The sequence below is a fragment of the Lissotriton vulgaris genome, chromosome 9 (assembly GCF_964263255.1).
Source record: "Lissotriton vulgaris chromosome 9, aLisVul1.2, whole genome shotgun sequence".
NCBI classification, from domain to species: Eukaryota; Metazoa; Chordata; class Amphibia; order Caudata; family Salamandridae; genus Lissotriton; species Lissotriton vulgaris.
In genome coordinates this window covers 930,905,200-930,918,570 of record NC_141697.1, presented here as the reverse complement: position 1 = coordinate 930,918,570, position 13,371 = coordinate 930,905,200, and positions in this window count along the sequence as shown.

Genomic DNA, 13,371 nt, shown 5'->3' with positions numbered 1-13,371 from the left:
ATTTAATCCATCATCATTCTTTAGCTCACTCCACCACCCCAGTTCAGACATGGCCATATGCAAATCATTCTGACCCTGTGCCTCATGGGAACAGTCCAGCCTGAACTGCCAAGCCATGTCTTCCCTGGACCGGAAACAAGTATCCAGGGACCGGTTTCTGGCTAATCAGCCGTCATCAGCCAGGCTTGTTTCAATGATAACCAATCTGATCATTTAGCTCTTCATTTCTGCATGGGGTTTAATATCAATCTTAGGGAGAGCAAAATAATAATACAAAAGATATTATAACAATGAGAAATTGAATACAGTAGTAAAGCAATCTAAAATTGAGAAACAAAGAAAATAAATATGTAAGTCAGTTTAACATAGCATACGAAGGAGAATAACAGTGATATACAAGTAGTCGGTGAACAACGTATAGTTGCATTTCATGTCGAGATGGTAGTATAAAATGAAATATGACTTTACAATATAATATTAATATGAGGAAAGTCAGGGAGGTTTAGACACTTCTTGTTGTAAGGGGTTCAAAGACAGAGAACGTCGGTCACTAGCATCAATAAACAATGTAACAGGTAGCCATAAATCTGAACGTTTCGATGCCATATGTATCGGATATACAAAGTTGTGTCCAGTCTATGGTTGTAACCGGCAGTGTACCACCATGCTTGATAAGACAATTTAGTGCAGAAGAACTACTAGTGTGCAAGAAAGACATAATCTTGTTCTGGAAATATAGTTGATGTACTCAAATTAGACCTCGTTGCCTCCAGGATTTCCAATATAAAAGTTTATTTCGTATTAATATGCAAGTGTTATGCCATATGGTGGAATTGAGAAAAGAGTGAAGGAAAAATACAGTGAAGGAAAAATACTACGCAGTTTAGTCTCTGTCAATACCGCAAATTCTACGTCCTCTTTAAGACGAGAATTTGGATTACGTAGCTCTCGGGCACAGGCATCTGCGAGTGTGGTGCGTTGGGTTTATAACATCGCAAGAGGAATGCCTGGCACATTGAGCCATCTAATAAAAAGTGAGTTGTTGGGTTCTTTTAATGCTCATTCCTCTATTGTGAGAAATTTCCGACAGGCTGTTACGTTACTACAGCTTGATGAACAAAGTCTCTTTGCATTATCTGAGACTCAATTGAAGTTATCGTTAAAATCTGCTTCTTGGGAGCTAAGCTTTAGAGTTGATAGTGGGACAAATAAAGCGGTGAGAGGAATGCTCCCCATTGGCAAATTTTGTAAAATAAAAACCCCCCAACCATACATAAGTTGGAATCTTCCTCATGGAATTAGGCGATTTATGTTACTGTTAAGGTATAATTTGCTTCCGTTAAATTGCCTTTTGTCCAAATGGTATGGTAGCTCAGATATCTGTAATCATTGCAATCTTAATACTCAGGATATGTACCATGTTGTTTTCGTTTGTCTGGTTCTTATGCCATTTAGACGTAAATGGCTAAGATTTACGTGCCTCCAACTGGGTATTCGTACTGCTTATTTGAGCAATGCTTAATCCCCCTAATGAAATGTTTTGTTTTAAATTATTTTAGTTCTTCAAATGCTTTTTATCGTTATACTGATTTTTCAAATATTATGTATAATTTCTTTGTATTTTTTATGGAAATATGTTGTATGATTTTATGAATTCTTATGTGGATCTCTTTTGAGTTCCGTTATCATAATAAATAAATTTGAAAATTGAGAAAAGAGTTCCAATTCATGGGATCTGAACTAGAGACAGGTGGTGTAATTTTGGAAGTATGTTTAATTATAGGAGTGGATAAAGATTGCGGCTTATGTGTGAAGGATAAGTATTCTTGAAATGAGAAGGGGGAGATGAAAGACTGTTCAAGTTTGGCCCAAAGAGGACAATCCACAAGAGACTCGGAGAGCCATCTCGATGCTTGGCGAAGTAAAAAAGATTTATGATAAGGAAAGTCAGGGCAATTAACCCCACCCTCCGATTTTGGATGAATCAATTTTGATATGGACATACATAATTTTTTATTTCTCCATAAAAAAGAGGATAAGATAGAATTTATTTTCCTAAAAAATTGAAAGGAATAGAAAGTGGAATATTGAAAATTGTATAAAGAAATATAGGGGATAGCATCATCTCTATAGTGTCTAGGCGCCCCAGCCCAAGATGGGTATAGAGGATGCCATTTCGTGGTTAGAGAGGACAATCTCTGTATACAATTTTCCATACATCATGATATTGTTCCTGAAAAAGAGGAAGTAAATTGTAAGCCTAAATATTTAATATGTTTTGGGCTCCATGCAAAACCTGAGGTGGTGAAGTTAGCTTCGAAGGTATATTTTGTTAGAGGTAAAATTTTACATTTGTCTCAATTTAAAACCAGAGATGGGTGCAAAAGAATCAACCTCTTGCAAAAAAGCGGGAAGAGAAGATTGAGGTTGTGAGAGAAATAATAGAACATCATCAGCATAAGCTGCCATTTTGATTTGAGTTTCCTTGAAGTCAAAACCATGGATAGTGTAATTTTGATGAATTCTTAACAAAAAAGATTCTAAAGCTAGATTGAAAAGAAACGGAGAAAGTGGACATTCCTGTTGGACACCACTACCTAACTGGAAAAAAGAAGACATACCACCATTTTTACACAATGCCCCCTGTAGATTAGAGTACAAAATAGACATTAGAGAAATCAATCATTGTTGGGCCAAATCCAAACCATTTAAGTGTGTGAAAAGGATAGGGCTATTCCACTCTATCAAATGTTTTTTCTGCATCTAAAGCTATTGGTGCTAAGGAGTGTGGGACATTTGTGAAGCTTTGGACAGGATGTCAAAAAATGAACGAGTGTTATCTGTGATAAGGCGTCCTTTAACAAAACCAGATTGTTTCTTTCCTAAAAGGTTAGGCAAGTGGGATTCCAAATATAAAGCTAGGGCCTTTGAAACATTTTTATAGTCAATATTGACCAAAGAGATGGGTCGGCAGTTTTTACAATATTTTGCATCTTTGCGATCCTTAGGAATAAGACAAATTAGGGAGTCTGAAAAGGAGCCAAAAGATTCACCTGATTGTAAAAAAGTATTTATGAGAGTATGTAATTTGGGGAGTAGTAAATGTGCAAAATGGGTGAAAACCTCAACAGCAAAACCGTCTGGACCAGGAGCTTTATCTTTCTTGAGTGTTTGTAAGGCATTGAGAAGCTCCTGTTGTGTTAAGTCAGATTCTAAGAGTGAGAGATCTGGTTGTGTAAAGAAGAGTGTTGATTGTTGGATAGAAATTGAGAAATAGAATGGTCGGAGAAAGGGATTTCTGACGTGTGCAATGTTTTATGAAATTGGAGAAATTCACTTAAAATATTCTCATCCTTAAATTTCAGTGTGTGATGTTTGTCCAGAATAGATTCTATATTGAGTTTGTTATGTTTAACCTTCAAATAGTTAGCTAATACTTTGCCAGCTTTATTCTGGCCACCATAAAATGTTGTGCTAGACTTTAATAGAAAAGTAGAAGCATTATTAATTGTTTCCGTATTAAACTGAAATTTAGCATCTATAAGTTCTGACAAACAAACTTTCGACTTGGAAGAATAATAAGAATGCTCCAATCCCTTTATCTTAGCCAAAAGGGTTTTGGTGAGTTCCTGTGCCTTTTTATGTTTTTTAGAAAAAATATCTGATAACAAAATCCCTAGCTGTTGCTTTAAAAGCATCCCAAACCACATGAAAAGGCAAAGTATCAGATTGATTCAGGAGAAAATATTCGTGGAAAAAGAAACAAAGGAGGACGTAAATGTTGAGTCTAAAAGCAGAGCGTTATTAAAACGCCATTTCCGAGTTGAACTGGGTTTCTGTAAAATGTCCAATTGGATATTAATGGGAGCGTGATCAGATATTAGAATAGATCTAATATCTGCTGCCAACAACGATTGAGATATGTTATGTGATATAAACAAATAATCTAGTCGTGACTGGGTGTGATGTGCGGAGAATAATAAGTATATTCTCTTAATGTGGGATTACAGTCTCCAATCATCTATAAGCTTGTATTGCTTAATAGTTTGTGTGAAAAGTTTATGAGTTTTGTGAGGAACAAAGGAGATTGCTGAATTAAGATCTAAAAAGTGATCAAAGATTTTATTGTAGTCATCTGTGAGAATAAAGTTATCATCAAAACAATGTGTAATTTGTTGGGCCAAGGATGTCTTAAAGGAGGAATCCCCAGCGGTGGGTGCGTAAATATTAAGTAAAGAGATCGGAGCATTACCCTGCATCAATTTAACAAACAGCCATCTACCAGCTTCATCGGCCCATTACGATAATATTTTCACAGAAAGTGATTTTCGTCAAAGAGTGAGCGCTCTGTTTCATTTACCATTGCCTGAAGAGAAAAAAGACCTCCCCCACCAACCTCTCTTTAAGCTCTTCGATGTGCCTGATGGCACCCGGCCGTCCGACGTCACAGTGGGCATGTGCGGAGGACAGCCGGGGGCCATCCGAACCACACATGCGTAATTTTTTTCAGCACGTGCCGCGGCAAAGAGGTTAATTTAAGAGACTCTGTAGCCATCAAATGAGATTCTTGTAAACAAGCTATGTCTGCTCCCAACTCGGCTAAATGTGTCAGAACTCTCTGTCTTTTAATGGGTGAATGTAAACCTCTGACATTCCACGAAACAAGTTTTAAAGATATAGGACGAAAATGTAGATAAATAATGGGCACCAATCAAGGTAAATCATTGAACAACATAGAATGTACCAAGTAACAAACCGACTATATGTAAATTGAAACAAGTGAAGTGAAAGGGAAAAGAAAGAAGAAGAATGATCTAAGTGAGTGCAAAACATTTGAGATACAAAGAAACAACAAAAAAGAAGGAGTGTTTGAGTGAGAAAATAGCAAAATAAAGCTATAAGTAAGGAGAAGAGATGGAAGAGAATTAAAGCAATGCAAGATTGAAAAAAGAGGAACAAATCTAGAGGCTTACAAAAAATCCAAGACATATAAAAGGTGGGGAGAGGTGAGGCCACAAAGAACAATGACGTGTCCAGACCCCATAAGGGAAGGCAGGAAGGAGAGCAGAACCTACGGGTAGTGAAACATAGGGGAAGTGTAACACGGAGACATAACCTGTGAGTAAGAAAAAGGAGATTAATTCTAAAATCAAAAAAATACTGACGAGAACAAACATTGTTATCAATTATTAGCACACAAATAAAGTTATTAACGAATTAAAGCATGTAACAGAGATGAATGCATTTCGAAGTCCAAAACGTTTATCTCATGTGTGATGGAGAAGTATCCCTAAAATCAGTGTGGTAAGAATCAAGGAAGCTTTTCAGTTTCCTAGGGTCATCATGTGTGGTAGTCTCATTGTTGATGGTCAGCTTAAACAGACAAGGGTGAAAGAGGCCATACCGTGCACCTATTGAACGAAGTTGCGGTCTGATTGCTAAGAACTCCATACGTCTATCCGCAGTTGGTTTGGAGTAATCTTGAGAGAAGAATAAGGAGTTACCGACTAAGTAACGTGATTGATTGCCCTGGCAGCTGATAATATCTTGATCAAGTCAGTATATTCCAAAAACATAGAATCACTCCTCTCTGCTTTCTCCCTGTGGAAGGAGACATTGAAGGTGCCAGACCCAACCAATGAGCTCTGTGAATATTGAGAAGAGTATCATCTGGTAATTTAAGGATTTTTGTAATGAAGGATTTACAGAAAGTAAATGGGACTGTACCCTCCACTCCCTCGGACAAACTATAAATGCGGAGAATGTTTCTTCTATTCCTGTTTTCCAAATTTTCAACTTGCTTGTGTAGCGCTGACACTTGAGAGGATAAGGATTCTATTTTGGTGGTAGAGGAGTTCAAAGTGTCAATTATCTGTTCCACTGTGGTGACTCTTTCTTCCAAGCTAGACCATCTATCAGTGAGGAGTTGTAGCTTAGAAATAGTTTCCTCAACAAAGGGACGCAAACCCCTGATTTTTTACAACAATAAGTCTATTGAGACTGAGGAAGGTTGTTTAGAGGGGGAAGAAGGATCCTTCTTCCAACGTTTGCTTGCCACTTTGTTAACACCAGAGCATATAGTGGTGACAGATGTTGAGGCGCCCTTAGGCGAATCATCCATGAGTCATCCATGGAGAGACAACTAAAACGAGAATTGAAGCAAAATTTAAAACTTGCATGTCGAGGACTTTGATTGAGAGGAGCCCTTGGTTAATTTGCCCATGCACCTGTGCAAAGTTGTATTTAGAAGGCTAGTAGCACCAGCGTGTGTAAAGTCCAAAAATTATATATATGAATTATTCCTCCACAATGCCCAAATAAATATCCCGCGAATATGTCCTACTTCAGTTTCCCTTGTATAACACAAGTATGTACTTTTCGATACCATTTTGCTTCCACACCTTTAATGAACATCGGACCATACTCAACATGGACGATACGCTCTACATTTAACAGAGTCCTATTTTCATGTTTAATAACTCACACAAGATTCCTCAAATACGTCCTACTAATGGCCGGCGTGTTTTTCAGCTCCGACTAGAAAGCGAACACTCGATTGCACCTCCGATTAACTCAGGCTATTCAAATTATCAAGTAAGTCTTTATTTAATCAATTCTAACTAAATCCCCCCGTTATACGATCATTTCTTAAGAATTCACTAGCCAGCATGTCACCGTCACCACTTTACCTAGACTTAGTCTTTCAGTCACAAAATAACTTCCAAATAACTTGTGACATTGTTTTTGGTATTTTTTCGCTGACGCCGTAATATCATCAAGCATGCTTTTACTGGTGTTGTGATACCATTAGAGACTTTCACCCTCACCCGACGCACAGGATCACATCACCTTTATCAAAAAAACTTTATTTAAACAGCATCATCCTCGTTTTTATCATAAACCATTGTATCTTTTACATCATGCTTTAACTCACTTACGATTACCGTTCTTTCAAGCATGATTGCACTGATATAATTTTTACATCTTCACATGCTCAACTGACTTTTAAATCACTACCTCACTAACCCTGGATTCACCAGAAAATTATTACAAGAGTTAATCACATGTTCTTTTAATTACATAGTTTTCCACACCTCGTTCTGCTATGTGCTCAGTACATCTATTAGACCACGAATAACAAAGTATGTTATGATAACCAGCTAATTTCACATTTATTTTTTAAACGGTAGCATGTTTCTTCGCTACATCATGGCATTTTTGTTTAACTTTAGAGTGATCCCGGACGAAGGACACCCCGCCCGAAATGTATTGGATTTCGGAAAATTAAAAGGATTATGATGAAGGCCTTTGAAAATTATACATTAATGGATTGAATTGAAGTTCATTACATACATTTCATTGGACTACAAACATTGAGTAATGTTTTCTTCAGCAAATCATACAAACTTTAAACCCTCTATTGCATAGAGGACAAGATTGTGCACAGGGGGATTCAACCCAATGCTCAGGGTTGAACTATAAAATAAATATCCCCTCAGCACCATATATATGAATATATGCGTAGAGAAAGAGCAGTACTACAAATGTGTCAAGGGAGGTTGAGTAACTTTCACACCATGACAAGTAATTTTCAATTGGTGTATTTTCTTACAGAAATAACAAGGCAGTGAAGCATAGAGTTACAAATTCCGCGGAGGCATTTGGGGAAAGCTGGTGTAGACTTATGAGGCAGCTTTATCACTCAAAGGGAAACAGGTGAGAATATGACCTGTGAATAATGTCCTTTTCTGGTAAATCACCACATGCAGGAAAGAAAATCATTTTAAAGATGCCAGGCAGAACACTGCTTTTTTCAGATTAGGAAAGCGCCAGCATTACAATACAGCCCCATGCTATGGAGAAGCTAAGGGGTGCGTGACACTTCAACCGGCGCGCTGAAGTACTTCTCGTCAGATGGGAAACAACAAATAGGCGGCCGCTGAACTAGCGTAGCTGCTTCGCAGCGCAAAGAGAGAATAATGTAGCTTACAGGGCACCGCCAGGATGATGGAACGTTTCACACGGTGCCTCGGGGTTTCCGACGCTCAGTCCTGCATTCTAGCGTCCTTGTGCACGTTATTTGCCGTGTCAGAGCTGCCGCCGTAACTGCTGTCCCGCGAGAGTCAGTGACCGGCCGCCATCTTCTTTGGGCGCTAGACATGCCCCCATTCTTGTTTCTTGATATGAATGAATTCTAGAAATAGTTTAAACGTGGCAGCTATATTCTGTTTTGGGTGTATATTGCTGATCTACATTTTATTATTCTACAATCAACACATGAAGATTCATGTTCTAATTTAAGCATGTCATTTTTTGAGAAATGTGTTTAATCAACATCGATTAAAAAGAAAATAGTCCTGGACATCATTAAAAGGTGTTGAAAATTATTTGAAGTGGTCTTTACATATTTTGAATATTGATGAAAGGCAACTCTTATTTACAGATGAGCCCAGTGATTATGTCTATGTTCTCTAAACAAATGAATCTCGTAAATTTTTTTACACGTTTTAAGTTTTTTAAACATATTTCTTTATTCAGGAAATAAGATGATGTAACTGCTAATTGGTAAATGGTAACTTTAAAAAATAGGCTTTTCAGTTTGGGGAAATGTTGTTTGCTCTTGTTGATTTCTTTTTCCGGAGGGGTGTTTTTTTCTATTTTGGCAACATTGATTTGGATAACAAAATGCTGCGATAACAAACATGATGGGCTTCAAGCAATGCATTGGATGTTGCAAGGAGATCATAGACCCATTTGTCTATGTCAAAGAAAGAACAGTATCAAAGAAGTAGCAGGATGTAACCTGTCACCTTTAGATGTGAGCAACTCCAGATAGGTGCAATCACTGGTTCAGCAAAGCCTTATCACTCAGTTCACAAGTTGTTTACCACCTGTTTAGGTAGGTGAAGTTCAGGTACATCTGCTAACGAGTACCCTGAAGAAGGAATACATCAAGTTATAGAACTTCATCCCTAATTACAAGTTGCCCAGTAATTGGTGTAATATTTATTGCACCTAATAAAAAGAGACTGCTGAATCAGAATTCACTGGGTATGATGAATAATTTCCAAAGCTGCATGTTCTAGTAAATACCGCACATTTTTCCCACTTGTAATGAGTGCTGTGGGGTTCTGTGGCAACCACTGGTTAAGCAGTATCTTTATTGGATTTTTGAAAGAGCAGCACACAGACAAGAACCTTGCCTGTTTGTGATACATTATGATGTTATATATAAATAGGTATTAAATATTTGTTAATATCATAGTCAAAATAACCCCAACATTGCCTTCTCCCTCAGGCATGTGTTCCATAAAGTCCATGTTCCAATGCAATCAATGATAAAATTATTCAGCCAATCTGTTCTCTAAACCTACTATTGACCACAATCTGGGACTTCCCCACATCTCAACCAAAGGTTATCTGTCTAAGGGACCACCTACTAATAAAGCCAAAGAGCCAAAAATCTAGGGGAATACAAGATACTTGGAACACCTTTTGGACTTGTTATTTTGTAGTGAATTGCATATTTGATCAAATATCAGATTTCGGGTGAGCTTTGGTTAGAAAACCTTAAAGTCTCTTACCCCCTTTATCAAAGGTGGGGGTCTTTCCTCATTCTACATAAATGCTATGCCTTGTTCCACCACTCCAAGACACTACCAACCTATGTATTAATGTCAGATGGCTTGGAATCCTAAAGTCCCAAAGGTATTACCCCCTGATCAAACGATAGAGCTTAATCCTGTATCTCCTTGCTAGAAGGGGACTACTCTGACACACTTCCATCAAATGTACGTCATAGGACCCGTCTGCCCAAAACACCAAAATCAAACTGGACAGGCTTTCAGACACACACAATGTATCAGGCATATACGTGCTTATGATAAACCTCTTGATGCCATATGCATATCACATTTTTGTGTATGTGTTTCCTGAGCCTGTGTCATTGCTTAAATGTAATGGCAGTGTGCAAATGTTCCAGCCATCCATTCATATGTGAGCATACGGGCCTAAGTCTGGATTCTAATAATATGGTATATAATTTAGAGATTAAGCCATTAAAGTTGCTATTCGTGGAGAACTACTTCTCCACGACCATTTTAAACTAAGTCTGGTGTGTCCCGCATAGGGTTGCTAAACCCTTTGAACCACCCAAACATGATTGGAGCACATGAAATATTTAGAATGAATTCCTCCAAGTAAGTTCACATGTAGCTTGCCAAATCACTGTAGTTGAAGGTTTTTCTTTTTTTTAGAGTTTTAGATAGCGCAAACTAGACCTGCGACATCGGGTATCAGAGCGTTTTACATGAGCCCCAGTTCCATTACAGACGGGCACATTCATTTTTGTTACACACAGGGAGATTAAGTGATATGCCCAGAATCTGAGGATGTTGAGTGTTGTTGTCGAGACTCAAAACCCGGTTCCCCAGCTTCGACGACGACCGCTCTAGCCGTAAGGTTACATCCTCTCCCCAAAGTTGAGCTTTCTCCTTAAGAGGTCCAGGTAGCAGTTCATCATTACTTGTATTGCTTGGTAAGGCTAGGGAGGTAAATTCTCAAAGTGCTACATCATGCTCCTGTTCCACATAACGTGCACCAGAATAGGTTAGACAGCCAGGAAAAATGCACAACTCGGTGACTTTGGGTACTATTTAAACCTGTGCATATGTTTGACTCTGTGAAGGAATTAAATACTTCAGATTTCACTCTGCAAGGCATGCTGTATTGGAGTATGCACTGGAAACCTCGCCCACTCTCCGACCATATTTGTCATTGGCTTGTGTCATTGTCCTTCGTAAATGCTGGCTTCCGATTCGTAAATAAGCTTGGTAGTCCCTCCTTGGTACCATCTTGTCTGCAGTTGCTACCTCCCACTGGACCCTTTACTTGTCTTGTTACACTGTCTTTATTATAAGTCGGTTTTCCTATAGAGTGCTATGCCGCTCTAACGTGCATGCTGAGCGCAGCGCTCGCATTAGGGACACCGCGCTCAGTTTCAACTTTTTTTTAAAACTTGCATGCTGAGCGCAGCGCCCGCTTTAGGGACACCCTGCCCAGTTTAAATTTTTTAAAAAGAACTTTAATATTGAGCAGCGCCCGCTTCAGGGACACCACACTCTGTTTCATTTTTTTTATTTTTAACTTTAATACTGAGCGTGGCACCAACTTCAATGACAATGCGCTCAGTTTAATTTTTTTTTTACTGTAATAGTGAGAGCGGCGCCCAATTCAAGGACACCACGCTATGCAATACAATAGGTATCTCTTTTGCGAAAGTTTGAACTATTGGTACTGCAAATGACAATGCCTTTTAATATTATAAAAGGCATAGCCATTTACAATGCCAATAGCTCAAAATCTTGCCATTGCGAGACCTGATGCATTGTAAATGCTTGTTTCTGTTTGCCACCTGATGAGCTTTTTTGCACACCACTGAGGGAAGTTAGCTTAACAACCTCTCAATTTTCTCCAAGAAATCTATCAAACACTTAATTTGTACTTCTTATCCTCCTCAAAACTTGGAAAGAGCCATCCAGTTTTTTTTAATTTCAAGAAACCATGACAGTATCCATGTCTCTACACTACTCCGCCAATGCAGGGGCGGTTTCCCCACCCCAATAACTGGCAATATTCCTCTTGGCTATCATGATACCCAGGTCTGTAGCGTTGAATTTAAATCTGTTGCATCCCAAATGTTAGGTAAACAGCTTTTGGGCCCCTTGTGACTAGGTTTCCACTTACCGTCGTGATGAGGGACATAACTGACTCCCAGTACGACACCACAGCAGGGCATGTCTAAATAGTGCGAAAAAACGTGCCAACCTCCCCACATTGTCACAGACAGAGCGGGTTGTCTACTTTTCCAATCTTACAGAGGGTAGTCCTAGTGTAGTAAATTCTATGAAGAATTTTGAGTTGTACTAGACGTAGTTTGGATGGATTGGTGTCGTTACAACGCAGGCTATTACAACACCTGCTGTTACAACGCGCTTTTTACATCGCATACCATTACAACGCATAGTGCTTTTAAGCGCTGGATAGTGAATTATTTAATTTACTATACCAACTCCAGTCCCCGTGGATAGTAGGGAAGGTGTTGGATAGTAAATTAAATATATTCCCTATCCTAGAGCGCCCCCCAGCGCAATGCGTTGTAATGGTTTGCGTTGTAATGGTTGCGTTGTAATGGTAGTGCGTTGTAATAAATGCGTTGTAAGTGATGTTCCCCGTTTGGATGTGATTGCTACCTCTCTGGGGGATGCCAGCACCTCGTGCCAGTCTGTGTCATCCAAGTCACCCATGTCTGCCTGCCATTTGTCTTTAAGCTTTTCCGTTGGATCCAACATGTTATTGACAATTTTCCTATATGTAAGGAATATTGCTTTTTTGTCCATTTAGTCCGTCAGTAGCCTCAGACAGGGTGGTATCAGGGGGAAGTGCCGCTTCAAGAGCGTGTTCAATCTGTTGGTAACGGAAGTATTCCATTGATGCCATTTTGTATCGCGCCTGGAGTTGCGTGAAAGTAATAATTTTTCCCTGTACCCAGAGGTCACCCACCTTTGATATCCAGATAAGGTCTTAGTTGTGAAAGCCTTTACTTTTTTCCAGCCTTCCTAACCTGTCTTTAACCTATAGGGGTGTAACTCGTGTGAATGTGCCATGCCATCCTAACTGTTTTTGCACTGTTTTACAGATCTGAAGTGTGTGGTTCGTCCGGCCCATCATAGAAAAGGTCTTGTTATAGAGTGCGCGGTGCAGCCCCGTCTCCCCAAGCTGTAACCTGTCAAGGGCATAGGCTAGCTCTGTGTGGAGGACATGAATCCATTGATTCAGCACTATTAGCTGCCCAATAGTAATATTGTATGTTAGGAAGTGCGATGCCCCCATCATACCCGGTGCAACATAATTTCACCATAGCTATGCGGGCCGGTTTATTGTCCCATAGGAGTTTAGTGACTTCTGCCTGCATGGCACGGAAGCATGTCTGGGGGAATGGAAAAGGTGTGTTTTGGAGGGCTTTGAGAAACCGAGGGACCGCCATCATTTTGAAAAGGGCTGCTTTCCCCAGGAGCGGCAAAGACAGCGTTTGCCAGTGCTTGGTATCTTTTTGCAGTAGTTTCAAAGGGGCTTGGAGATTTAAGGTCATAAACACTTCCGGGTCTTGGGTGATGTGAATCCCTAAATACTTAAAGGTGTCTTCCACTATCATTACTTCACAGCCGGCCGGGAGGAGTGGGGGCTGACCCCTCAGGACGTAGAGCACCGACTTCGTCCAATTAATCATATATCCTGAATGTCATCCATGGGAGCTACAGATATCTAACGGACAGGACAGTGAGCGTCTAGGAGAGGCCATATATAAAAGGA